General features: G+C 35.8%; 1 protein-coding gene and 1 long non-coding RNA gene across 2 annotated transcripts in view; both read left to right on the top strand.

Moving 5' to 3' along the window:
• PDE3A (phosphodiesterase 3A) overlaps positions 1 to 26395 on the top strand; it is a gene marked incomplete at its 5' end in the record, with an annotated part of 324361 nt that overhangs the window by 195760 nt on the left and 102206 nt on the right.
• Positions 6994 to 15034, top strand: LOC146403386 (uncharacterized). Its single transcript, XR_014803772.1, has 2 exons — positions 6994 to 10483; positions 12161 to 15034. It is a non-coding gene; the product is annotated as an uncharacterized LOC146403386 (long non-coding RNA).

The raw sequence follows: 26395 nt of genomic DNA, 5'->3' as shown, positions 1-26395 counted from the left end.
AAAAATGATAACAATTACAATAAAATACTTTTTCTGGAAATTCCAGATCCATAAAATAAGCACAAAGCAATAACCTCTTACCTTATTCTAATTCCCCACTGCAGGGAAGAAAAGGCACTGAATTTATGTTTTAGATCATTTACCCCTTTTATCTTGCTTTATATTTCCTTGGACAATATGTCTAAATCACTTCAGTCATTCAAAAGGAATTTCAGACAAACTGCATTTGAACACAGATCTCTAAATATTTTACTAATACCCCAAAGCCTTGCTCAAATCCCGCCTCAATTGAGTTTAATTGAAGACAGGTTTTTAAGCGCTTACTATGCGTTCCGCCCTGTGATAGGTCTCACTCTGAAGAAAAACTGAGTGACAAGTTTACTACATTCCAAGAGCTTACTAAGTTGTGGTTGGAAATAGCATAATACTTGAGTGTGTAATTTGCATATAAGGCAGAGTGGTAGATGTAAAATTAAATATATGAACAAAGTGTGATATGAGTTGAGGTGGGGCAGAGTATTTATTTATGTCCAGTAGAACTGGGAAATTTGGTGATAACTGAGGTGAGCCTTCGAGGTTAAGGTGTCACAAGTGCGAAGAGGGAAAGGGAAAATCTTGAGTCAAAGTCTGAACTGGCAGAGTGTGGCAATGTTTAGATATAAGTTAATTTCTTTTATAACTGCTTTAGAAACACTTATTGGCTAGGAACTGTTGCAGGACCTACTGTGAGGGAATGATCCAGGGAATGTCATTCTTTATTGATTAAATATGAGGAGGAAATAAGGCGGATCAAGAATTTGAAATCCAGGACTTGAAGAATTAGTGCCAGTATATAACCCAGGCCAGTTTACAGGGAAGAAGGATGAATGAATTTAGTGTTAAGCTGTGTTCACTGAGAAGTGAAGATGACAATTCCAAAAGGGAAATTCAGACAAATACTTGGAATGCTGTTCTGATGCTCTGTAGCCGAGTTGGAGCAGCAGGTGTCAACTAGGGAATGCCAGTCATTGTACATATGATAATCGAACTTCATCAGGCGATAGATCCTAGAAGAAGAATATTAGAAAGAAAAACAGAAGAATGGCAGATTCTTCAGCAAGATTCAGTATAAGGGCTGGGAGGAGCCTGGGGAGGGAGTCAAAACATGCACACAGTCTCACTAGAGACCAGAGGAAGGAGAATTAATGCAGAATGGAAAGTAGCGAGTATACTGTTGAGTTACATGCAGAAGAAGGCTGAGACCACAGAGGTTCAAGAAAACAAAAAACATGGGAAATATGTTTGGATTTAGTGATGAGCAGGGTGTTATTGAACTCTGAGAATGCAGTTTTGATCAAGAAAGGGTGGAAAGCAGAATGCAGAAATTAAGAATAGTGTAATATAGTAGGAAGAGTTTTGTTTCAAAAGGAAAGTAGAATCAAGAAAGAGGCGGCAGCAGGAGTGCCAAGAATTTCTTTTTATGCCAAGGTGAGGTGTATGTCTTAATAACTATTAATGGCAAAGAAAGAGAATCCATGTAGAGAAGGAAACACTGAAAATTCCTAATAGTGAACCAGTTAAGGACTGAGGAAATAGTGTAGTTCAGGGAAGGGAGTGCACTTTCTCCCAAAGTGGTCCTTTTGGCAGGTTCCTTTGGCACTTGTTTATGTGTTTTTCTCACACTCCACCAGTCTCTGCCCCAGATTCATAAAAAGTGACCATGTTCTTAAATGAACTGCTGGATAAGATCCTCCAAAAAGCACATATGAATAAGCTTTGGAAAGAAAGTAGTGACATCAATACCAGAACAGGAAAGAAGAAATAGGGACAGATAGTACAAGATGGAAAAAATACTGTGAGCCTAATGATTTCCATTTTCTTGACTGAGAAAAGTACATAAAGTTGGGGATATTATAATGGAAACGCTTGCATGGCAAAAAATATATATGGAGTAAATTTGGTTTAGATATCTCAAAACAGGGACTAACTTGATGTGTAAGCATCAAGAAATACCTGGCTGAGTAGTATCCCATTGTGTATAAATACTGCATTTTCTTAATCCATTCATCTGTCAATGGACATTTAGATTGTTTCTACATCTTGGCTATAGTGAATAGTGCTGCACTGAACACAGGGGTGCATGTATCTTTCTGAATGAAAGTTTCCTCTGGATATGTGCCAGAACAAGGATTGATGGAGCACATGGTAATTTAGTTTTCTAAGGAACCTCCATGAAAGGAGGTTTTTCTAAGGAACCTCCATGAAAGGAGGTTTTTCATAGTGGTTGTACCAGTTTGCATTTAGAATGGATAAGCAACGAGGCCCTGCTATGTAGCACAGGGAGCTGTATCCATTCTCTTGGGGTAAAACATTGATGGAATATAGTATGAGAAAAAGAATATGTGTATGACTAGGTCATTATGCTGTACAGCAGAAATTGATACAGCACTGTAAATCAACTATATTCTATTTCAAAAATAAAAAGAGGGAGTTCCTGTTGTAGCTCACTGGGTACAAACCTGACTAGTATCCATGAAGATGTGGGTTTGATTCCTGGCCTTGCTCAGTGGATTAAGGATTCACTGTTGCTGTGAGCTGTGCTGTAGGTTGCAGATGAAGCTCAGATCCAACATTGCTGTGGTTGTGGTGTAGGCCTGCCACTTCCGCTACAATTCAATCCCTGGCCTGCAAACTTCCAAAATGCCACAGGTGCAGCCCTAAAAAGCAAAAAAAAAAAAAAAAAAAAAGAAAGAAAAAGAAAAGAAATACCTGGTAGCAGGCAGTGGGCTGTCACAAATGGGAGCAGATAGCATGCAAGACAAATTTTAACCTAGTTTACGTGCAAAAAACACCAGGATATATCAGGCACGTTTTTAGCCATGAAGGAGTCAAAAATGAACTAAACTTTGATCTTCAGGAAGCATATAGTTTATCTAAAGCCAGCCTTATCTTAGAGGATAAACAATGATCAGCTTATGTTAAGGTCATTCATCATTACCAGTGTGGAGTTAAACTTCTCCTGGCTTTCCTCCTGTGTGCTTACTAAACACAAGATTTTCTCAAATTTGATGTAGTCTTCTAAAATGATATCATACTGCATTAAAATAGATGATAATGTGTACCTTTCATATTAAATACTTAACATAGAAAAATGCATATCTTACTTCAAGTAAATTCCAATACTGAATTGCATGTGACTCTTCAAACTCAGCAAGAATTTAATTAACATTGATTTATTTACTCTAGTCTCAATCATTCTGATGTAATTTATAAGCTCACTCACAGCTTTCAAGCTGAGATTTCTTTTTTTTTTTTTTCTTCTTCTTTTTTTTTTTTTTTTTTTAAGTATGTGTTCTCCAATAGTGGATCATCCACATTAGGGAAGATGCTAAATGATAAATAAACTTCCAGCAGCAGGCAGAACTCTTTTCTGGCAGTGTTCCCAGTAATACTAAATGAAGTCAGGGGATAAAATTCTCAGAAGGCAATTAGGTTTTTGCCTTTTCTTTCCTCTAAATTCTTGAAGAGAAGTTTTTCAGTGGGAAGTTAAGAGAGACAATAGAAAATTGCATTCCTCTGAAAAGCTTAAAAGTGGTAGGAGGGAATTGAAGGAGTCAGCCATTTATTTATCACTTAGTTAAAGGTCTTTGTGGTAAAAGATGACTTTAGTTTGTGAATTTGTGAGGTTGCTAATATTGTAATGCACTAGGAACCAGAGGGCCCATATTTACCACTAATCAGAGGCTAGCAGGTTCTTTAGTCATTTAATATATACTTTTAAATAGTTTAAATGTTTAATATTTTTATTGAATTAGTTGATTTACAGTGTGGTGTTAATGTCAGGTGTATAGCAAAGTGATTCAGTTATTCATATATAGGCATATATATACATACTCTTTTGCAGATTCTTTTCTCTTATAAATTATTTTAAGGTAGACTTCCCTGTGCTATCCTGTAAGGACCTTGTTTTTCATCTCTTTTATTTACAGTGGTGTGTATCTCTTAATCCCAAACTCCTAATTTATCTATCCCTCCCCGTTTCCACTTTGGTAAGCCTAAGTTTGTTTTCTGTATCTATGGGTCTATTTCCAATTGTATCAAGTTTATTTGTACCATTTATAAGTGATAACATATGATATTTATCTTTGTCTGGCTTATTTCACTTGGTATGGTAATCTCTAGGTCCATCCATGTTGTGGCATTATTTCATTCTTTTTTTTATTACTGAGGTATATCCACTGTATGTGTGTATGTGTGTGTGTGTGTACCACATCTTCTTTATCCATTTATTTGTTGTTGGATATTTAGGTTACTTCCATGTCTTGGCTGTTGTAAATAGTGCCGCAATGAATGTTGTGGTGTATGTATTTTTTTGAGTTATAGTTTTCTCCAAATATATGCCCAGGAGTGGTATTATTGGATCATATATTCTATTTTTAGTTTTTTAAGGAACTTCTATACTGGACTCTATAGTGGGTGCACCAATTTACATTCCCACCAACACTGTAGGGGGATTCTTTCCTCCCCTCCTCCACTATCTAGCATTTATTATTTGTAGACTTTGTGATGATGGCCATTCTGACTGGTGCAAGCTGATACCTCATTGTAGTTTTGATTTGATACACTAAACTATTTATCAATATAGAGACTAACGGTTTATATAGTCATTTAGGTGATAATCTCCTTGACATAGGTTGTGGTGATGATTGTTTGAATCTGACACCAAAAGCAACAAAAGTAAAAATAAACAAGTGTATCAAACTAAAAAGCCCCTCCATAGCAAAGGAAACCATCAATGAAATGACAAGGCAACTTATGGAATAGGGGGAAATATTTATAAATGGTATATCTGATAAGGAGCTAACATCCAAAAAATATAAAGAGCATATACAACATAATACCAAGACAAAAATAATTTGATTAAAAAATGGGTAGAAGATCTGAATAGGCATTTTTCCAAAGAAGACATACAGATGGTCAACAGGTGCCTAAAAAGATGCTTAATATCATTAATCATCAGGGAAATGCAAATCAAAACTACAATGACTTATTCCATACCTGTTAGAATGGCAGTTATAAAAAGGCAGCAACAACAAGGGCAACAAATAAAAAGTGTTGGCGAGGATGTGGAGAAGAGGAAATCCTTGTGCACTGTTGTGGGGAATGTAAATTATGGAACCACTGTGGAAGACAGTGGTTTTCCATAAATTAAAAATTGAACCACCACATGATCCAGCCATTTCCAGCTCTAAGTATTTATTCAAAGAAAATGAAAACACTAATTATGGGAGGGACTGGGAGCTTGGGGTAAATAGATGCAGAATGTAGCCTTTGGAAGGGATTAGCAATGGGATCCTACTATGTAGCCCTGGGAACTCTGTCTAGTCACTTATGATGGAACACTTAATGTGAGAAAAAAGAATGTATACATGTATGTGTAACTGGGTCACCATGCTGTGTAGTAGAAAAAATATATATATAAATAAATGATAAAAAGAAAAAATAAGTAAATACAGCCCCCATGTTTATTGCAGCATTATTTTCAATAGGCAGTATATGAAAACGGCCTAAGTGTCCATCAGTGGATGAATGGATAAAGATGTGGTATATTATGGAATATTGGAATGGAATGTTATTCATACATAAGAAAAGAATGAAATCTTGCCATTTATGACAGCATGGCTACATCTTGAAAGTATTACAGTAAGTAAAGTAAGTTAGACATAGACAAATACCATATGATCTCTCTTGCAGGTGGAATCTAAAAGCTCATAGATATAGAGAATAGACTGATGGCTGGATGGGGTGGGCGTGCAAAAAATGGATTTTTTTTAGTTAAAATTTAATAAAATTTCAAAAATAATTTTAAAGATTAAAAATGATCTATGTCCTCTGTAGTAGCATGGCTTTAAGTATCTACCACAGAAGTTCCAAACTACAATACTTCTAGAATAATCTATATCTAATAATACATCTATCTACATCAAGTCTCAAGGATGAATTTCCACTGAAAGGTATTATAGTTCAGTATCTTGTCTGCTTGGATATTAAAGAGAATGGATCTGTTGCTAATAGCTACTGAAACTGATGAACCTAAGCATTGCCTTCTAGGGTCTAATTTGGTAACAGATCAGTTCTTTATGGGTTAAATCATTTGTTTTTGATAAGAGACTGTGAAGAGTAATTTAAATGCCTTCTGCGGGAGTTCCCGTCATGGTGCAGTGGTTAACGAATCCGACTAGGAACCATGAGGTAGCGGGTTCGGTCCCTGCCCTTGCTCAGTGGGTTAACGATCCGGCGTTGCCGTGAGCTGTGGTGTAGGTTGCAGACGCGGCTCGGATCCCGCGTTGCTGTGGCTCTGGCGTAGGCCAGTGGCTACAGCTCCGATTCAACCCCTAGCCTGGGAACCTCCATATGCCGTGGGAGTGGCCCAAGAAATAGCAACAACAACAAAAGACAAAAAAATTAAAAAAATAAAATAAAAATAAAAAAAAAATTAACTCCATATATTTTAGAAAGACTACCATACTGATTACCTTGTAATTTATTCCAAGGGATTAATGTGAGCAGATTGGGAGTCTGTTACTACATCACCCAAATGCCTAATGTATTACCAAGGGTAATTCATGCCCTAGATGAAGCTGACTTCCCATGTTACTTTTTTTTTTTTTTTTGGCAAACATAGTGGGTTTTTTCTCATTTTTAAAGTTCTTTTACAGTTGATTTACAATTTTGTGATAATTTCTGCTGTGCAACAAAGTGATTCAGTTATACATGTACACACATCCAGTCTTTTAAAGATTCTTTTCCCATATAGACTCATCACAGAATATTGGGTTGAGTTCCCCATGCTATACAGCAGGTCCCTGTTGACTAGTCATTCCATATACACAGTGGGCCTATGCAATCCCAAACCCCCAGTTCACACCCCACAACTTACCCCCTTTGATAAGCATAAATTTGTTTTCAAAGTCTGTGAGCTCCTTCTGTTCTGCAAATAAGTTCCTTTGTATCTTTTTTTTTTTTTAGATTCCACATATAACTTATATCATGTTTGTCTTTCACTCTCTGACTAATTTCACTTAGTATGTTAGTTTCTAGGTCCATCCATGTTGCAGCAAATGGCATTATTTCATTTTTTATTGTGGCTGAATAATGTTCCATTGTACATATGTACCACATCTTCTTTATCCAGTTCTTTGATGATGGACGTTTAGGTTGCTTCAATGTCTTAACTATTGTAAAAAGTGCTGCAGTAAACATTGGGGTGCATGTATCTTTTTGAATTATGATTTTCTCTGGATAGATGTCCAGGAGTGGGATTGCTGGATCATATGGTAGTTCTTAAGGAAATTCCATACTGTTTTCCATAGTGATTGCAACGATTTACATTCCCACAAATGGTGTAAAAGGTTCCCTCTTCTTTGCACACTCTGCAGCATTTATTGCTTGTAGACTTTTTTTTTCCTCCATTTTTGGCCACCCTGTGGTAAATGGAGCTCCTGGGCCAGGGATCAGATCCAAGCTGCAGTTGCAAGCTAAGCAGCAGCTGTGGCAACGCTGGACCCCACGTCCCTGTGCTCCCAAGATGCCATCGATCCTATTGCACCACAGTGGGAGCTCCTGCTTGTAGATTTTTTGATGGTGTCCATTCTGGCTGGTATAAGGTTGGCACCTTATAGTAGTTTTGATTTGCATTTCTCTAATAATTAGTGATGTTGTGGTTTTTGCCCCTCTGTATGTATTTTATGGAGAATGCCTATTTAGATTTTCTGCCTATTTTTTGATTGGGTTGTTTTATTTTTTGTTACTGAGCTGCATGTGTTGTTTATATGTTTTAGGGATTAATCCTGTGTCAGTCACTCCATTTGCAAATATTTCCTCCCAGTCTGTGGGTTGTCTTTTCATTTTGTTTATGGTTTCCTTTGCCATGCAAAAACTTTTAAGTTTAATTAGGTCCCATTTATTTATTTTTGTTTTTATTTTCATTACTCTACGAGGTGGATCTGAGAAGATTTTGCTGTGGTTTATGTCAGAGAGTGTTCTGCCTATGTTATCCTCTAAGACTTTTATAGTATCTGGTTTATATTTAGGTCTTAATCCATTCTGAAGTTATTTTTTTGTGTATGGTGTTAAAGAGTGTACTAATTTCATTCTTTTACATATAGCTGCCCAATTTTCCCAGCACCATTTATTGCAGAAACTCTCCTTTCTCCATTGTAAATTCTTGCCTCCTTTGTTGTAGATTAGTTAACCATAGGTGCGTGGGTTTATTTCTGGGCTTTCTATCCTGTTCCATTGAGCTATATTTCTGTTTCTGTGCTAGTACCATACTGTTCTGATGAGTGTAGCTCTGTATTAAAGTCTGAAGTAAGGGAGTCTGATTCCTCCAGCTCCATTTTTCTTTCTCAGGATTGCTTGGTTATTTGGGGTCTTTTGCGTTTCCATGCAAATTTTAAAATATTTTGTTCCAATTCTGTGAAAAATGCCATTAGTAATTTGATAGGGATTGCATTGAATCTGTAGATTGTCATTTTGACTCTACTAACCAATGTAATGTTTTTTTATTTGCATTGCCCTCTCCTTTTTCACTTTTCCATGTGTTAATCTAATAACTGTTGCCACTGGTTTAGAAATTGGTCCAATAATAATTTCATTTTTTTAGCCACACTCCACAGAAAGGTTTTTTTAATTTTGTGCTGTGAAATTTGCTTGAATTTTGTTTATATGGACAGACCCACACACCAAATATTTGCCTGGGCCCTACACATCTTAGGAGTGGCCTTGTTATTATGAATGATAATGGCAGGAAAGGACCAGCTTGTTTAATACTTATCGAATGACCCTTTTATCTTGGGAACTGGGCCATCACCCCATATTTGCACTGCCTTATGCTCATTTTTGTTAAATCAGCACTTCCTGGTACATCATATGAAATAAAACAAAGTTGAGTATTTTGTACCCTCTTGTCCATTAAATTCTTCTCTAGGTGTTTTAATTACCCGTTAGTTGGATTTACACTGTTGGGTAGTCTTATCTTCCTCCTCCTCATTCTGTGAACTAGCTTTTTATTTAGTTTAGTGTTTAGTTTAGAGTTTAGTGTTGTGCCTTTAATTTTCATCAAGAAGCTTTACAAGGCAGTCTTAGAAAATTTGTCCTTGGTAGAGATATTTTTTGGAAATGTCCACAACATCCATAGTAATAAAAGATTGTAGAGACATTTTTCTTTGTTTCTGTTCACAGAAGGGAAAATGGTGTTTCTTGTGAATAACTAAACCCAGTGTTTTCTACTTCTCCAGCATCTCTGGTCTCCCCCTGTAGATGCCAGTGGCCAACTCCCTGCCCTCCAGTTGTGATCATGAAAAATGCTTCCAGACATTTTCAAGTGTTCCTTGGGAGGCAAAATTTCATCTGGTTGAGAACTGTTGAGATTATGGCATAATCTCTTTGCCATGCAAGTGGAAGAGAATAAATATTTACTGATGGGTTTCAACATGTCATATAGGAGACTAGGAGGATGCTTCTTCAAGCATATATGTTTTCAGCTTTTTAAGTTCCATCTTTGAGTCTGCCAAACAACAGTTTTGGAAATCACAGTCATTTTATTGTGAAGTATTACTCACAGTAGAATCATGTCCCAAAACTCTAGGAGGAAAAGAATGCACTTTTTTTTTTTTTTTTTTGAAATCTTTTTAGGGCCGCCTCTGTGACATATGGAAGTTCCCAGGCTAAGGGTTGAATTAGAGCTGCAGCTGCTGGCCTAGGCCACATCTCATGGCAACGCTGGATCCTTAACCCACCGAGCAAGACCAGGGATCAGACTCATGTCTTCATGAATACTAGTCAGATTAGTTATAGCTGAGCCACACGGGAACTCCAAAAAATGCACTTTTTCCACATTTAAGCATTCCAGTGTCAGAAGAGCAGCCTGGGATAGTCTGGCTTTGTCCAGGAGTGATTGTACAGAGTGTGTTTCTGGTGAACAGAGTGACTTTGATGAAGTCACTAAAGGCCTTGGTCTCTCTAAAATGACATCGATGAACAGGAATCAAACAAGGCCACCAAATAAAAGGGAAAATTGCCACTGGCATTTATGCGTTTTTCACCCATGTTTATAGATTAGTAGACATGCTTTTTACTACGTATTGAATGACCCTCTTATCTTGAGGACTGTGAACATCGTTCACATGACACACACATTGCCTTGTGCTTGTTTTTGCCAAATCAGAGCTTCTGGTGCATAATATGAAACAAAACAAAGAAGTGAAGTAAGCAACTAAGGATGACAGCTCTTTACCTGCAAAGCTGTAAATAGCTTAAGCAACAATTAAATTTACTAAATGTATAAAGGCATACTTAGAGAGGGATAAATATAACAATACCACTTTAATTCCTAGACATTTTTGAACCTTTATTTTTTTTTGCATTTGCAGCTGTTATTATGTTCTAGGTTTTTAAAAAGATATCTTGGTGTACACATTTAGAAACTGAATTAATTAGTGCAGTTTTTTTGTTTTTTGTTTTTTTAGGGCCGCACCTGTGGCATATGGAAGTTCCCAGGCTAGGGGTCAAAACAGAGCTGTAGCCGCCAGCCTACACCACAGCCACAGCACCGCCAGATCTGAGCTGAGTCTGCGACCTATACCCCAGCTCACAGAAATGCTGGATCCTTAACCCACTGAGCGGGGCCAGGGATTGAACCCATGTCCTCATGGATGCTTGTCAGGTTCATTACAGTTGAGCCACAGCAGGAGCTCCCTGAAAGTATTTTTGCATGTGAATTCCTATAAAGTGAATACAGACCTTTGGAAACTAATCTTGCAGCTCTGAAGTTTTGTCTTCCACTTGCTGAAATAAAAGAAGAAAGATATTCTAACTGGAAATCCATCCATTTGATCTTTGAATTGCCGTACTTGACAGAGGGAGATCATTTTTATCGCATGCTCAGGGGATTTTATGCTATTTCTAACATAGAGTAAAATCTTGTTCTTTATTAATTGTCATACTCTAAAAGGAAAGTTTAGGGGTGGACTTTTAAATTTTTACTCTACTTCTAAATAAAACTTATGAGAAAAGATTGTGTTGAATATCATTAGATTTTCATAGGAGACAGAAATCTAAGCCTAGATATACTGACTAGAGCAAACCATCAGATACAGCATGAGGTGAAAGTGAGGTGAGACAGTTCCCATTGACAGTTGGAAGGTCATTAAACTAGAAGGGGTGAATTAGGGCAACAGAAATAGGAAATAGTTGTGGGGAATGGTTGATCTTTTATGTTGAATATAGGCATCTGGTTTGGTATACTAACAGAAAAGTACCAAGATATAGGGTTTAGTATCTTCTTGGTACAACTGATAGAAACTTAGAATGAAGCTTATTTAATTTCTTCGTAGTTATACATATACCAGGTTATATGTAAAAATGTATATTACTAATGCATTTACAAACTTATTTATGGCATAGGAATTTTTCTGTGCTTCCCTACGAGGGGACACACTAAGAAGTTTTTTAATAGCATTCCTCACATGGGCTTATAATGTTCTCAAAGCTACTGATTTTTTATAAAACTTTACATTGAAGGATGAAGATTGCAGGATAGTTCTATCATCGTATTAAGTGATTGTCCCATTTTGTATAAAATTTACCCATTGTATAAAGTTAAGTAAATCCCAGGCACTAGTGGCAGTAATTGCAAGGCAAAACCTTGGCACAACATCAGAGATATTAGTGAACTGTAATTATCTTAGACATCACAAAAATGAAACTTCTTGTCACATTTGATTTTTCAAATGATAGGCAGGGTTTTTTGTTTTATTTTGTTTCCTCTTTGCTTTTGTGATGGTACCTTATGCAATGGCCAATTCCTGGAAAACTCTGAGCATTACAAGTTAAAGCTTGTTCTTATTGGAAATCCATAGGTTATCGAACTTGAATCAAAATAGTTTGCTTTGGGAGTTCCCTTTGCGGTGCAGCGGATACAAATCTGACTAGTACCCAAGAGGATGTGGGTTCGATACCTGACCTCACGCAGTGGGTAGGGGATCTGGCTTTGCTGTGAGTTGTGGTGTAGGTCACAGACACAGCTCAGATCCTGTGATGCTGTGGCTGTGGCATAGTCTGGCAGCTCTAGCTCTGATTCGACTCCTAGCCTGGAAACTTCCATATGCCATGGGTGCAGCCCTAAAAAGCAAAAAAAAAAAAAAAACAAGAAAGAAAGAAAAAACCATAAAAACAAACTTTGCTTTGCTGAATTTTGTGGCCCGATGGTTAAGTACTTGGGGTAACAGTTCACACTCGGATTTCTGTAAATATTTCCATTTTAGAATTTTATAAGCATGTTCTTTTCTTTTCAAATCATTTCAATCCCAAGACTACAGAAAATTGTTTACATTGTTTCAGTGATGCACACTTAAAAGAGCAATTAAAAGAAAAAGTCAGGGAGGGGGGAAAAAAAAAACTCTCAGATGGAGATTGTGGGTGAAACAAACAGATGGAAAAGAAATTTCAAAAGTAAACCAATATGATCATTCAGGAAGATAAAGAAGTGCAAACAGATGTAAAAGCCCTAGTTTTCAAAGGATTGGAAGCAGGGGAGTGAAAAATTGTCTATCAAACATGATATAAGAGAGATCCAAGGGACAAAGGATGAGTAAATAGAGAAAAAAACCATTTCATGAAACAAGATCAGGACATAACATTGCAGCCATATTAAGAAGGTTAGAAACATACATACAAGTTCTTTGATTCTGAACATTATAATTTGGGGGTTTGACAGTTCTCAGTTCTTCAAAAACATGGCAATATGATGCATATTTATTGTATTTTTAGGCCTTTGTATGGTTTTTGAAAAATATTCCAGTGTACCAAGTACACTTGTGAAATCTAATCTGAGGACAATTTTATTTTCTTCTTGATAAGTGCTTTATGGATATTATTAGCTACTTTAAGATACTACCTATTTTTATCTGGAGCGAATTTCTGCCAATACTAAAAGAAAAAATAGGAATGCTCACTTCCCAATGTTGAGAGGAAATTCTCTTTTCACCATTTTAGGCACTGGTGGTCGTGAAAATTTTAATTAGATGCAGTATAAGAAGTGATCAGTTTTCCCAGAGTGAAATTGTACATATTATACAAATTGCCTACCTAGAACAATGAAAAGCTATGTTACATTAAATATCAAATAGTTGAAGCATTTCCCTTTTTGTATTATAAAATATCTTAAACATGCAGCCAAGTACAGTGCACAATGTCCAAAAAATATTCTCATGCATTTAAATCTATAATGTTGAAAGAAGATATTAATATAATTCCTTGTTCAAGGCTGTGCTAAATTAGGAACAGTCTGCATTGTAATCAGAAGAAAAAAAGAGCAAATACTTTTTAAGGAAATTTCAGTTTGATATGATTATTTATCATGTGAAGTTAAACTAATGCATTTCCCTCTCCTGTCTTTTTCCATAAACAAATGCCACAGTACCAAGACCAAAACATAAGAAATAGTAAAATTATATATTTTTCTTCTTTTTGAACAGAAATAGCAATGCCAAGTTCAGTTTGTTCCATTGGTTTTAAGCCAAATAAATGGCAAAAAATAGTGAAAAGCCTGGTCAGATCATGTGTCATAGTTTCTATTAAAGTCCTTATATGAATTTCAAATCTCTGTGCCACATGAGACATGATCATTCCTTTACTTGAAAAGTCCATGTCATGAGAAGAAAGGAAAAAGGGGGAGGAGAGAAAGGAGTCATGCTGGCCTTGAATGCTATATTTGATTCAAAATTTATAATTGATAGATGATTGCTTAGAAATAGTCTTAATACTTTTTTCATAATGTATATATATTTTTCTCATTCATAGTTATGTGTTTAGCTAAATTTACTTTCATCTTTTTGGTCATATGGAAATTTACAGAATATGGAAAAATTAGAGTATGAGAATTAGAGAATATGGAAAGAAATGGACAAGATTAGTTTTTCAAGGAGGAAAGCAAGATGCATTTTATTTGCTCTTCAAAGAGAGAACATTGATAAATATGTATACAAGTAATATCTACTTTGATATCATTTGGAACAAGCTCATCTATGACCACTATATTAAGAAATATCACTAAATACATTAAAATAAATGCCTTAGTCATAAGCATGCCCTATATTAAAAACAAAGAAACAGAAACAGACTCACAGACATAAAAGACAAATTTATAGTTATCAAAGGGGAAATTAGTGGAAGGATAAATTGGAAATTTGGGATTAACAGACACACACTGCTATATATAAAATATGTAACCAACAAGGTCCTACTGGATACCACAGGGAAGTACATTCAAGATCTTATAATAAACTATAAGGAAAAGAATTTAAAAAAAAGTTATATATGTCCATGCATAATTGAATCACAGTGCTGGCCACCTAAAACATCAACTATACTTCAGTTAAAAACAAATCATTATCTCTTTGGAGATATTTAAAATACAAAATTTATTACATTAAATATTTTATTCCAAATAGATTGGCTTTGTTAACTAGCCTTAAATTTTTTTAAAATTATATTTTAGAAAATAATCCCTGGAGTTCCCTGGTGGTCTAGTGGTTAGGATTCAATGCCTTCAGTGCTACACCCTGGGTTCAATCCCTGGTCTGGGAGCTGAGATCTCATATCATGCCACTGCATGCTGTAGCCAAAAATAAAGAAAAGAAAGAAAGAAAAAGAAAAGCAGCCCTGTAATGGGTCACCAGATCAACTTAAAATCAACTTCATGTCCAAAAACTGTAAAATTGAAAAGTGATGTTATTATTCTTCGCTACAATGTCTTCTAAAAGTGTTACTTTCTATACATTATATAGTGGTTATTTTAGCATTTAATGATTATCTAGTGGTTATTTTAGCAGCTTAAAAGATGAAAACATTCTTTGTATTTTTATTTTAAAGGTTTGGAGTTAGGACTATAGATAGTGTGTTCATCTTTTCATTCTTTCATATATAACAAAAGGGTTGTCATATTTGCATACACAGTTATATAGTTTTTGGAGGGTAGAATCAAAGAATAAAATAAGAATTGTAAAACCTCCTAAAGCAACATCCTTTTTTAAAGATTTTTTTTTTCCAACAATTAATATAGGCCAAAGAGTGCACATTTACATTTTGGCATTAAAAGGTAGTTAATGATATGTAGCTAATGTGTGAATGACACAATAAGGATATAGAATGTATTCTCATTAAACTCCAGTTAAAATATTCAGTGAATAAGCTTAAACCGAAGGGGAGGAAATTAAATTTTGCACGTAAGATTTTAATAAAGTTCCAGTATGGAAAGTGACTATGTATTTGCTCATAAACAAATGAAGAAACAAAAAAATAAGTCTTGAAGATTTGGATTGAGTACTGGTCTAAGGCTTTTCTAATAGTTTGTTATCAGCGGTAGTCATGACAACAAAGCAAAGGGATTAATTCAACAAAATCTGTTCTGCGGGGACACCTGTGGTGTTGCATTCAATTCTGAATGCCAGAATTCAAGAGAAGTATTATAAGTTGATACCCTCACCCAGAAGATCAGAATGTTTAGAAACAATTTGGGGGAAAATGTGTGTTTTCTTTTAAAAAAATATTTATTTGTTTGTTTATTTAGTCATTTTAGGGCTGCACCCGTGGCATATGGAGTTTCCCAGGCTAGGGTTGAATTGGAGCTGTTGCCACCAGCCTCTGCCACAGCCACAGCAACACTAGATCTGAGCCATGTCTGCGACCTACACCTCAGCTCACAGCAACGCTGGCTCCTTAACCCATTTAGCAAGGCCAGGGATTGAGCCTGCATCTTTGTGGAAACTAATCAGGTTCGTTAACTCCTAAAATGTGTCTTTTCTTAAATCATCAAAAAATGTTGGATACAGAGGGAAGTGTGAGATTTTTTTATTCTTTTTAGCCCTATAAGAAAGCTATTTGGACAAATGGATACAGCACATGTGCAGTAAGATTTTGATTGAAAATTACAAGAAAGTAATTTCATGCAATTCAGATTGATTTAGAAGTAAAGTAATGAGTCTTCTGAATATAAAACTGTTAAATAATTGTTACATAGAATAGTTTCTACTAGGGTAGATGAATTAATTTCATATGGTGGGTTTCCTGTTGGTTTTTAAATAGTGACGTATAGTCCAAGGTACTAAAACCTCTATCTTCTTTATTAATGTATCTCAGAAAAGAGTTTTGTAATTCTGTTCTTCATTTGATGGAAATTTCACAATCTAGGCAAACCATAAATTTTAAGTCATAACTGGATTATAGTCTGTACAGAGTAGAATGGTCACTTCTACTTGGGAGCTGTTTTAAGGCAGTCTTTCCCATGGATTAGCATTCAGTGAACATCCTGTGAATGTCCATTCGGTATCCCCTAGGGAGCACAAGTGATTCTGATTGACAAGTTTTAGGTAGACATAGGAAATTTTCCTTTTAGGAAGTTTCCTGGGTGATGGAAAGTGTGTCCATATTATTATAGCATTGACTTAAAGGAGATGGAATGAAAGGTGAATGGATTTCAGTGCCTCTATTACAACAATTCTCATTTCTCTAAAATTTGCTTTCCAGCAATATTCAGTAGGTTGATTATTGATTCAACATAATCTCCTTTGTCTCACACATGCCTGAAATTTTAGAAGTAGAGCTAAATTTCTTTGCTACTCCTTGCTTGCTCATGTAGAAATTGTGGGAGCTTTTTTTTTTTAAATTATTTTGGTCGTTTATTAGTATGAATGAAGCATGATGAATAGAATGTTTGATGCAGGTCTAAAGGCAAAGAAATGATGGTACCAGAGTTGAAAGGCAGAAATATCATTGAGGATTGATACCGGTTTCTCTCCTGGCACCAGAAGAGTAATTTACACAACTCCAAGGAGAGCCATTCACAGTGCAGTGTAGAAGAGTGATGACCCTTGGAGTTGTACAGTGTACAACATGCTCAACTGCACACATGACCCTATTTAGCCCTTTAAATCTACTTCTACACTCGTAACAGAATGGTTATTTTGAAACCTCAACTCAATTTTGTCACCCTGATTAACTCTCAGAAAAAGGACACAAGGCTTGTTATTTTCTGACTTCTAGCTGTCTCCTAAAATCTTCCTTCCCTCTCCAAAATAGATCAAATTTCTTGTACCTTGGATGGCATCATGTTATTCCACTCTTCCATGCTTTTAAAAGTGTGTTTTCTTTGCCTGCAATAAATACCTTTTTCCTTTGTTTTTATCTTGTTAAATCCTTCTTCAATACAGTTGAAGCACAGAAACATTGAGCACCAACTCTTATTTGAGTGAACAGTGCTCCCATAATACATTTTCCTCCATCATGCATTTATTATGAAACTTAGAAACTATGCAGAATTCCCCACCAGACACCAAGTCTCATATTCAATAAATGTGTCTTTTTTGAATCTTACACACTGACTGCCACTCAGAAATTGTTCAAGAAATGTTGAATCAATGAATGAGTGTATAGTGTGTACAGTGTGAAATCTGAGCACACAGAAGTTTTATTTAACCTGCTTCACAGTTTGGCTATGGTGTGCTCTTGCTTTAATTTGAGGATAACTGGAGTTCCAATCAGTATTCAGGAAAGCCTAGTTTTGAAGAAATGTGAATTGTTCCAACAGAGGCTGAACTTTAAAAAAATATCTCATTATTGATTATACATGGTGACAAAATTTACCAAATTATAGAGCTACTGCTGGTAAAAGGTCTGAATAACCTTTTTGTTCTATAAGGATTTTCAGCAGAAGTTATATTAGAGAAGGAGAATTGAAACACTTTTAAAAAGAAACCCAGAATGTAATGGAAGTCCAGTTTACAATAAACATTACTTCACTACTTTCTCAGGTTAATTTTAATATTAATTTTAATAAAAATATCTGGGATGAATAAAACTTTATAGCCAAAGTTCTAGAATGACTTTTAAAGAGTTACAAAACTATCTTAGAATGTTAAACAGAATATTTTATTAGCTTAGAACACTTCACTAAACTACAAAATAAAACCCAATCTTTCCACCCAAAAATAAATGATTCAAATGTGAAAATTTATAATCTTTATCTAGTACTAAATCTACATTTATCTAAATAATAATGTCCTGCATTTTCCCCTATTTTCCTTCTACATTGATTGCATACTTAGAGTTCTTAAGGTTCTTTGTTAAAATTTATGGAAGAACATAAAAATATATAATACTCTCTCACCATAGCAGAGAGTAATAAATATCTTTTGAACTACTTGAGCAGACAAATCATTTATATATGAAATATGCACGTGATTTTAGTCTTTTAGAGAGTACTGCTCACCACCATGGCTGCCAAACCCTGTGGTTCTGTAGTTCAGGTGTGTATTTCATGCTTTACTTAGAAGTTATCTTTGTAAAATGCATGGAATCCATAATCCAGGAATGTCAGTATTAGCTTCTCCCCACTCCCCAGGTTATATTGATTGGTACTAATCTGTCATCACTGGTCAAAATGGTGATCCTGCATCTCTAACCTTATGAATTTTCCAAACTTAGGGTTTGGTTCGTCTTATACTAATATGCTGAACTGGAAAGTACGTGTACTTTTTCTTTTCGTTAACTTTGTTGGTAGCTTTTCCCCATGTGATAAGTAGTTTCTCATTGCTTGCTGTAACACAAGATAAATGATTTGAACTAAAATATTCAAAGCCTATCTTTAATTAACCACTGGAAAAAGAATCTTAACATCCATTTACTTTTTTTTTTTTTTTGCCACATCTTATACTAGATACTTTTATTCATTTTTAATCTAGAAAACAGTTCTGGAAGGCCAGTGATAATTATTCAGCTCAGGTTTTGAATACCTCCTTGTATGGCTACAGTGCTAGTGGTGAGGCCCCTTCCCTGGAAACAGAACAAATGAATTTTGCCCCTCAGGAAGCTCATCTTCTAGAGTTCTGGATAACATTACACATTTACAAATGAAGAGGCAGACGAAACAGTTTTTATGACTTGCCAAAAGTCACAAAGCTAGAAAGAGGCAAGGTTGTGTTCCAACCCATTTCTGTCTGACTCTAGAGAGCTGCATTTAATTTTACTGTGCTACAATTACCTCCCACCAAGAACTCTTTAAGATCTGATTTGTCCTGAGGCTGTCAAAACACTACCAGATAAGGTAAAAAGGGAATTTTTTTTTTATACCCAAACTTGTGACTATCATTTAAAATAGGTACACTCATTTTTGTTTAATGAATTATGAAATCTTAATTTTCATTAGGACCATGAGCCCTGTATTGTGATGGAGGTTATAAATTTAGTCTCAGAAATATTTAAATAATTGCAAGGTCCACCTTTGAGTGGTGGGTTTTCCAAACAGCCTTATAAATGTGCAGGAAATAAACATTTCAGAATTGCTTTTCTGACGAAAAATGGTAGTTTCAGCCAACAGAAATATACCTCTGCATTTTCTGCTGCCAAGCCTGCCTTACATAAATTAGATTTATTATGTACAATGCACGAAGTAGTAATACTTCAAACCTGTACAGCTCTCTAACCTTTCCACTTTACCGCGTATGCGGCAGGACTGTTAAGGAGGTTAGTTTATTTATGATGGAGTAGAAATTACTTCTGAATATGAACTCTGGAAGACCTCTAAAAGGGCTTCAACCTCTAATTTAACCAATAGCAGCCCACAGAGGTGAAATTTATTGTACTTTGTCTTCTTAAAGCTGTACATCTGTCAAAGCAAAAGGTTATAATTAAATTTGCTTGGAATTTCATGGAACTAGAAACTTTATAGTCCTGCAGAATTTCACACTCGCCAAAATGAAAGACAGGTTGTTGTGGTGGTTGAGGGAGTGACCGTTGTCATCAGAAAGATCCCAACTCCACGACTGAGTGCATGTCGCTGTAATGGGATTATGACCACTAGCAGTCATAATTTTTTCATCCAGAAAATGAGCTAACATCTACTGGTCTAATTGCTCTGTGGATACAATACATTGTAAAGGCATTGAATCAAAACGAGCATGTGGAGTAAATATGCTCATGTACATGGTAACTTAAAACATTATCATCATCTGCTGTCACCACCACCATCACCTCCACCTCTACCTCCACCACCTCTGTCTGCAGCTCTGTAAAACTCGGCATGGCGTGAAGGACCCAGGCCTTCTCTCTCATCTCAGAACACATACTACTTATTTTCCCTTGGGCCTTAGAGAAACAATTTACATGGTCACCTTCGTCGAGATGTCCTGAATACATTAATTGGTAGTTTTTTTTTTCCTTGTCTTTCTTTTCCAAAGAGAGAAAGATACCTCTCAATCATCTTATGGCAAAATTATGCAATTTCATTAACTATTCCACAGAAAAGATGATTAGCTTGAGTTTACCATTGCACAGATTTCTTTGATGTATGAGAAATGGCATCACACCCAGCTCCAAAATGGAAATATGTTCCTTCCGGGCTTCTATAAATGTTATTTACCATATTATTTATTGAGCCACCTCTGATTACATAGGTTAGATAAATTTTTTGTCTCATTTGGAATGCCTACTTTTCAAGTAATTTATGAGGAATGACTGTAATATCACCCATAAAATATTTCTCAGGTACTTCAATGAGAATACTAATTTGGTATGTCCTGTATTTTGCAAAACAAGTGACGACTAGGTTGTCCTTGCTAACAGTGAATTTTAACTTTATAAATTCACATCCCTTTTACTTGGCATCAAACAAAATGTGAACTTAACATTAGGTAAATTTCATTAGGATTAAATGACCGAAACCTAAGTATCTAACCACTTCATTTGGGCTAATGTATTATTTAAGATTAAGCTATTAAGAAGCCCCTATTAAAATCAGGAGAGGAAAATAAAACTCTGATTAAATAAACAATTATAAAAAAATAAAGTTTAAAGAAAGGTCTTATAGGAACTCCATAGGTTGGTTTCAATGTACATTTTGGATATAGTTGATTAACCAGGCAACTTGAAATATCATCTGATGCTGTTTACTGGTAATTATGCAGTCTCATAGATGGACAGTGTTTGAGAATCCCTCGTATATGTTTTACATATATATATATAAATTTGTTACATATTTTACTATATTTGTTACGTATTTTGCTATATAACACATATTAATGTCTGAAACTGTTTGATCTCCAGACTTCCATCCATGTGAAAAGATTATACTTTAATCTGAATTCTGTCATGTCACCAGATATGACAAAATTAGCCATTTATACAGTTTTCACGGAAATCCTTTCTTTCACCCTCCTATCTTTTTTAGGCCCCAAATACTGGATTTGACTTGACAAATGAGCTCTTGTTACAAATTATAATCAGACAATTTAATTTAGTTCCTTCACATGTGGTGATTGAAGAGAGTGTTTTTAATGTACAACTAAATGCAAATGCATTTTTTAAAATGATAGAAATTAGATCAAAACTTAGATTCACAAATCTAAGAATTCACACTAAAAAGGATCACCACATCTTAATTTGAGCTTTTTATTATACTAATCTATTAAGTGAATGTTATGGAGAGAATTACTTAAATTCAGCATTACCGGTCTTTAAGTTTTTAAAATGTGGTTTGAAGTAAAATATTATCACTCTGAAGCAAGGAATTTGAGAATAAAATTAGTCCCATATGTTAATTGAATTGTGAACATCATTTGATATATTATAATTTTTACATTGTGTACTGAATGTTAGATTAGCAGGAAATAGCAAAATTGACTAAAATTAAAATGAACATCCTGAAATAGAGACAGTACTATGTACAAACTAATTAAAAACAGAGGGATGAGTAGCTTGGCAGAAGCATTAAGATATCTGGAAAACAGGAAATAAGGATTGCCTTGGTCTTACATAATGTGAAGGGACTGAATCCTCTACTAGCAATAAACAGAAAAGAGGAACTGATTCTTTGAGCATTAAGAAGTCATTTACCAATGGAAATGAAATTAGACAGACAGTCTTCATTTTAAGTAGGCTCAATTTATGGAAATTCACAAAAATATAATTTGTCTAGCAAAAAAACAATTTTCTTGTCAGTTACCTAAAGACATTGATAATGAAAATATTATATATTCTTTCTTAACTATGTGTTATTATAGGCACAGATGGACTTTATCATTTCAAATGGAGTGTGTCCAGTTGTTAGAATACAAGATTCAGCAACCCAGAAAAAGTAAATAAAAAAATAAAGGACTAAAGGAAAGGATAAATTGGTAAAAATGGTGTATATGTATGTTTTCTAGTTTCTAATTTTAGCTCTCTGAATTTCAGAGCCGCATATGTTTACAATTAATTATTTGTGATTTTTGTTAGGCTTATCTCTACATTAACTTTATAGTGTTAAGTTGCCATGAATGTTCATTCAGAACACATTCTTTTGAGTGTTTCGTGGTAAGTGCTATAGATATAAGATTAACGAGCATGATTCTAGCATATCTGAAAACCATATATACCTTATCTCTCATCATTTCATTGTCATTCATTCAACACCATGTCTCTTCTGTAGGGCAGACACTGTACCCGGCATTAGAAATTGGAATACAGGAGTTCCCATTGTGGCTCAGGGGTAATGAATCTGACAAGTATTGATGAGGATGTGGATTCAATCCCTGCCCTCTCTTAGTGGGTTAAGGATACAGTGTTGCCATGAGCTGGGGTGTAGATCACAGATGTGGCTCAGATCCCGTGTTGCTGTGGCTATGGCATAGGCTGGCAGCTGTAGCTCCAATTCAATACAAAGCCTGGGAACTTCCATATGTGGCAGGTGTGGCCCTAAAAAGCAAAAAAGAAAAAGAAAAAGAAAGTAAACAAATAGGAATACAAAAATAAAACTGCCCTGCTCTTAGTCTAATAGAACATATACAATGACAACAATGACATGTGTTAGAGACTGTGCTGGCAGCACGCTCTGAGAGTAACAAGCCTATAAGAAAGTTGTAAATTCACTAGATAGTTAGAGGATGGATGGTTGGTAGAAATCCAGTTCCCCTTGAGGTGACTCTTGAAAGCTGATTAGGAGTCAGGCTAGGGAAAGGATGTGGAGGACTTTGCAGGCATAGGCAAGGGTATGTAAAAGTTTAGCAGAATTGCTATTCAGTAAAATAGGGCAGAGACTTCCAGGCAGGAAGTGGCTTGAGACAGAGGGAGGTCACATCCTTTAAGTCCTTTTATTTTTGGATGATGCTTTTCCAAAGCTCTTGAAGGGCCTTGGACTGAGAAGTAATATAATTAGACCTAAATTTAGGAACATGATTCTGATAGCAACATAGGTAGAAGATGGATTGATGAACACTTTTCAAAGTCACCCTCACACCACTCAGGTAGCAGATGAATTGAAGAGATTTGAGGCAGGAGACAAGTTAGGACACTGAAGGTAATACAGGTAAAATACAGGCTGGACCAAGTGTTGGACAAATTCAGAGGAAGCTTATGTCATGTCCTCAGCGAGAACTTCTTTTACAATCTCCTCTAAACTAGATACTAGATACTATTTCCTTCCCAATACATTACCATTATTTATTACCACAGGGCTTCTGTTCCCTTTTTAATATTTACCATAATTTTTAATAATTTTTTTGTTGAAGCATAGTAGATCTACAATGTTGTGTTAGTTTCATGTATACAGCAAAGTGATTTAGTTATGTATATGTATATATGCTCTTTCTCAGATTTTTTTTCCCTTATAAGTTATTACAAAATATTGAATATAGTTCCCTGTGCTGCACAGTAGATCCTTATTGGTTATCTTTTTGTATACATTAGTATGTATATGTTAATACCAGTCTCCTAATTTATCCCTTACCCCTCTCCTGTCCCTTCTGGTAACCATAAGTTTGTTTTCTATATCTGTAGATCTATTTTTGTTCTGTAAATAAATTCATTTGTGTCATATTTTAGATTTCACATATAAGTGACATTGTGTGATATTTGTCTTTCTCTGGCTTACTTCATTTAATGTGATAATCTCTAGGTCCATACATGTTGCTTCTAATGACATTGTTTCATTTTTTATGGACTAGTAATATTCATTGTTTGTATATACCATATATCTGTCCATCTATCTGTCTATGGGCATTTAGTTTCCTTCCATGTCTTGATTATTGTAAATAGTGCTGCAGTGAACATTTGGAGTGCTTGTATCTTTTTGAATTACAGTTTTCTCCAGATATTTGCCCAGGAGTAGGATTGCTGTGTCACACGGTAGCTCTATTTTTAATTTTCTAAGGAACCACCACACCATTTTCCATAGTGTAATAATTTTTGATTTACCCATTTATCTTACCACTGGGCTATATAATCTGTAAATGGTCTGAACCCATACATGCTTTGTTCATAATTGTGTTCCCAATGTCTAGCAGAATATTTGGACATAGTGGTTGCTTGATAACTATTTATCAATATATTTAAAGAACAGACAAAAATATCTTATTTTCTCAATTGAGGCAACTATGTATATGATATAATTCACTCAGTCATTGAGATAGGAAATCCAGGAGGAGGAGCAAATTTGGTAAAGGTTGAGGCTATGGATTCAATTTTGAGCCTATAGAGACAATTCACTTTGAAGTCATCACCGTTGAAGAGGCAATTGCACAAAAGATTGGGAAATTCTTGAGAAAGAGCCAGACTAGCGATTGAGATTGGGAAATTTATGAACTAAACCAGAGGAGTTTGCCCAGACAGAGTGAGGGGAATATCATTGGCACCCTTCAATAAAACACAGCTGCACTAAATATATAGTAACATTATATCAGAAGTATTTTGAAGGAGGAAGATATTAAATCTTCCCTTGATATCATGTAGAACCTGGAAGAAGGACTACCCAGATTACCCAGGAGCCACTCACACAGATATCACAGGAAAATGTTCCTATTTTAAAGAGCCAGCTGCATGAGTAGGCACAAATTGCAGTGCTTTGGAAGCCCTGTAAATAAGTCAGAGCAGAAGGTAGAGCAACCTTTCGAGCAAGCGATCCTTGGGACAAGAGTGTTGGAAAGTGATGAACTGGTGGGTTAGGAAGCAACCACCGTGACACACCTTGTTTCTGTTGCTAAGGAGTTCAGAGTTCAGCCAGCAGGTAATAAAGATCATTGGAGGATTCTAAGGAAGGAAGGTTGGCCATATCATGTCCTACACAGAGTGTCACTGAACTCTGTAATTTTGGATCAGTACATACTCAGTTCATGTGTGTTTTTGTATAACTACCGCAAGACTGGGAATCGGGACCTCAACTTGAATACAGACTAGCTTAGCTGCTAACTAATAGTATGATTTTGCACCAGTTAAATAATGTCTTTATGTCCTAGCTTTGATAATCGAAAAGAATTTGCCTGGATTATCTCTAATGTCCCTCCTTGCTTGAAAATGTTGTGCTTGTGTTACGTGCTCTGGAAATGGAATTTGACATATGCTGGAAATGTGCAGTCATTTTATTTACCAAAAAGAAAATTAAAAAAAAAAGGGGGAGTTCCCGTCGTGGCGCAGTGGTTAACGACTCCGACTAGGAACCATGAGGTTGCGGGTTTGGACCCTGCCCTTGCTCAGTGGGTTAATGATCCAGCGTTGCCGTGAGCTGTGGTGTAGGTTGCAGACGCGGCTCGGATCCCGCGTTGCTGTGGCTCTGGGGTAGGCCAGTGACTGCGGCTCCAATTTGACCCCTAGCCTGGGAACCTCCATGTGCCGCGGGAGCGGCCCAAAGAAATAGCAAAAAGACAAAAAAAAAAAAAAAAAAAAAAAAAAAGGAAGAAGTCTTTGGTTCCTTTTATAATTAAAGAAAGCCTGTGAAAAATATAGAGACAACAGAAGGAGTAGTTTTCAAAAGTTGGGAGATGTGACATCAGAAACAAACTGGTAACCAAGTAGGTTTGGAACATTGATCAGGGAGGGAGAGGAGCTGTTGTATTCCACCCACTTCATTGCTTGTTCCAGGGAGAAACTGCACAGCTGAGGGTTCACAGAGTTAGAGGAATTCTTAAAAACTCTTAAAAATTACTTGTGCACTAGGTTTCACTTCCTCTGGGAGTTTTTGACCACTCGAAAGGAATAAAAGGCAGGAATTCATCTAAATAGACTCCCCAAGGAAGGCTTCCTAAATAAACTATATTCCTTAAGATTTTTATTTTTGATTCATGAACGGGATCTGTCAGGGTGGACAAACTAGTTCTGCAACATTGAAGCAACCTCAACTCTCAAATCCATCAGGGTCCTTTCTTGCTTTCTTGTGTGTTGTCCATTATGCTGTGGCTTGGGCTCTGTTCTGGATTGTCCTCGATTTGGAATAGAAATGGTGAGGCGGCTGCAGGGTAAGGCATTGCCAGTCACAGTGGCAGAGGGAAGGAGGGTCTCACCTGGGCCTTTGAGTGCCACATCATGAAAGTAGCACACATCACTTCTCCTTGTA

Source organism: Sus scrofa, chromosome 5 (assembly GCF_054392235.1).
Source record: "Sus scrofa isolate SSC_HxYL_T2T_F1_AM1 chromosome 5, Sscrofa_HxYL_maternal_Yorkshire_Landrace_v2.0, whole genome shotgun sequence".
NCBI lineage: Eukaryota > Metazoa > Chordata > Mammalia > Artiodactyla > Suidae > Sus > Sus scrofa.
Note: the sequence above shows the minus strand (reverse complement) of the source record. Positions and strands in the feature narration are given on the sequence as shown.